Below are 2,761 nucleotides of genomic sequence, written 5' to 3' on the forward strand. Positions count from 1 at the left end.
TCATGTGACAGGAGGCTGAAATATAAGCCAAGTAACCCCAAAGATTTCTGGCAGCCAGCATTAAAACAGGGCAACAGATTGTGAGAGAAAGCAATTCTTGCCAGTATCTTAATTTTGGATTTCTTCTAGCCTCAAAACCTAGAGCTAATAAATGACTGTTGTTGAGAGCCCTGTGAGGTACCCGCCCTCCCCCTCCTACTTCTCAACATGACAATGGCTCTGAGATCATCCCAGGACTTCCCGGCGGGTGGAGTGTCCGGCCACCTCCAAGACCGCGGTAGGCAGCGCCCCCTGAGCGAGTCAAGCTGCAGCTGCGCGTGCAGCACGCCAGCAAGCAAATCATGGCAGATAAGCAGTACAAGGGCATCATAGACTGTGTGGTTTGTATCCCCAAGGAGCCGGGGGTCCTGTCCTTCTGGGGCAGTAACCTGGCCAACGTCATCAGATACTTTCCTACCCAGGCGCTCAATTTTGCCTTCAAAGATAAATACAAGCAGATCTTCCAGGGTGGCGTGGACAAGAGGACCCAGTTCTGGCGCTACTTTGCTGGGAACCGGGCGTCGGTTGGTGCCACCGGGGCCACATCCTTGTGTTTCGTGTATTCCCTTGATTTTGCCCATAAAGTCTAGCAGCAGATATGGGCAAAGCCAGAGAGGAAAGGGAATTCAGAGTCCTTGATGACTGCCTGCTTGAGATCTACAGATCCGATGGGATTCAGGGCCTGTACCAAGGCTTTAACGTGTCGGTACAGGGTATCGTCATCTACGGAACTGCTTACTTCAGTATCTATGACACCACAAGAGAATGCTTCCAGATCCCAAGAAGAGTCACCTTCTTCATAAGCTGGATGATTGCACAGTCCCTCACAGCGTGCCTCCGTGGACTTCCTATCCATTTGACACTGTGAAGGTGCAGTCAGGGCGTAAAAGAACTGATATCCTGTAAAACGCCTCGCTCAACTGCTGGAGGAAGATTGCTCCTGAAGGACCCAAAGCGTTTTTCAAGGGCGCATGGTCAGTATTCTCAGAGGCATGGATGGTGCTCTTGTGCTTGTCTTGTATGATGAACTCAAGAAGTTCACGTAAGTTATTTTCTAGCGCGTCTACCCCACTACCCCGTGACGCTGCATGCTGTATTATATAACATATCTTGAGCATTCTCGACAGACAGTTGTCTATTTATCAGTGGCAACTATTTGCTGGTTGAACATCGGAAGTATAATAATAATATTCATTTGACCAGTTTTCTTTTAAAGCCATTTCCATGATGATGATGAGAATCAATTATATTTTTTATTTCAGTCATTCCTAATAAATAACACATTTGAAGAAATAAAAATATCTGAAATTAAAAAAAAAAAAAAGGAATCTGTTGTTTAAGCCAACCTTAGTTTGTGATATTTCTGATATCTGCTGGGGAAAATTAAGACAGATATGTATGGTTTACTGAAGAATTATCTATCAATCATTCCTACACCATTTCTATCATCCACTGAATTTAGGGGAGATATTGAATTTAGAGGATAAGTAATAATTAAATGTATAGAAAGACACCTTTGATTTAGAACTTTTAGTTATGACATAGAAGCCAACTTTCCTAAAATGATATTTTTTCAAATTGCCATCTACCCTGCTTTGCATTCACAAACTTCCCAAAATCTTTGCTAGTTCATCTGTTTTGACCCCACCTTGTTTTCCCATGTACATCCTTGTCCAATTTCTGACCAAAATAACTGCCTTCCTTCACCTTTTTGGGCTGCTCTCTTTTGTTTTTCATGGGCAAATAAATCTCATTTTTCCATCTGGCAGAGCATCATGACATGTGAAGGACAATTGAAAGAATTAATGGCATTTAGCACAGCAGAGGTGAATGAATGCTTAGTATATAGAAAAATAAATCAGGTATTTTCTAGATAATCATCATGAAAAGAATTAGAGACACAGAACTAAAACAAATTTGCAAAATATTATAAAGATAGGAATTAACTAATAGTATGGCAAAAATATTGAATGTCAATTATTATGCTAGATGTTTCTTAAAAATATTTAACTAAAGAACAGTAGATATTATTATCCATATTTCATAAATGAAATGGTAATGGACACAAAACTGAAAACTTTTTAAAAATTAATCAAAGTAAATAAAGTTGAACATCTTAAAGACATTAGTAATAGAATTAGTTGTCTTTCTAGGTGAAGCTAAGGTGATTAAAAAGGATAAATTAATAAAAATAAATATATGCTATTCTGTTTATTGAATTGTATAAAGCAAAATCAGATTTTTATAACACTATAAAATATGCTGACCCCATTGTCTGAAAATAGAATGGCCTATTTCAAATAATAGTAATTTCACTGCTCTTTGTATTCCATAAAATAAATTCATGCACAATGTACCATCAATTAGTTTATATTTAAAATAATTTCCAATTTTTATGCATGATTACCTATTATAATATTCCAAATTCAGAAGTACACATTTATTGAAAATTGATTGTGTTTGAGGTACATCGAATGTAACAAATACTTAATTCACATATTAAATCTCACAGTTCAGCACTTTCAGTTTTAATTGGTTTATTCTTTTTTTAATGAGAAAATAAAATAATGACTCAAATTAAAATGTTAAACTCTACTCTTTCAACCTAACGTCATTCCCATCTTTTATTCTTCTTATAATACTTTGTCTGCATATTTTTCAGAATTTTCACTTGTTTGAAGTAACCAATCTGCATGAATAATTGTTGTTCTCAGATTATGTT

The 2,761-nt window shown here is 37.3% G+C and overlaps 1 pseudogene; it reads left to right on the top strand.

Moving 5' to 3' along the window:
* The first annotated feature begins 207 nt into the window (after positions 1-207).
* On the top strand, positions 208-1,085 carry LOC101428027 (ADP/ATP translocase 2 pseudogene; annotated as a pseudogene).
* Positions 1,086-2,761: the final 1,676 nt, after the last annotated feature.

Source organism: Dasypus novemcinctus, chromosome 13 (genome assembly GCF_030445035.2).
Source record: "Dasypus novemcinctus isolate mDasNov1 chromosome 13, mDasNov1.1.hap2, whole genome shotgun sequence".
Taxonomy (NCBI): Eukaryota; Metazoa; Chordata; class Mammalia; order Cingulata; family Dasypodidae; genus Dasypus; species Dasypus novemcinctus.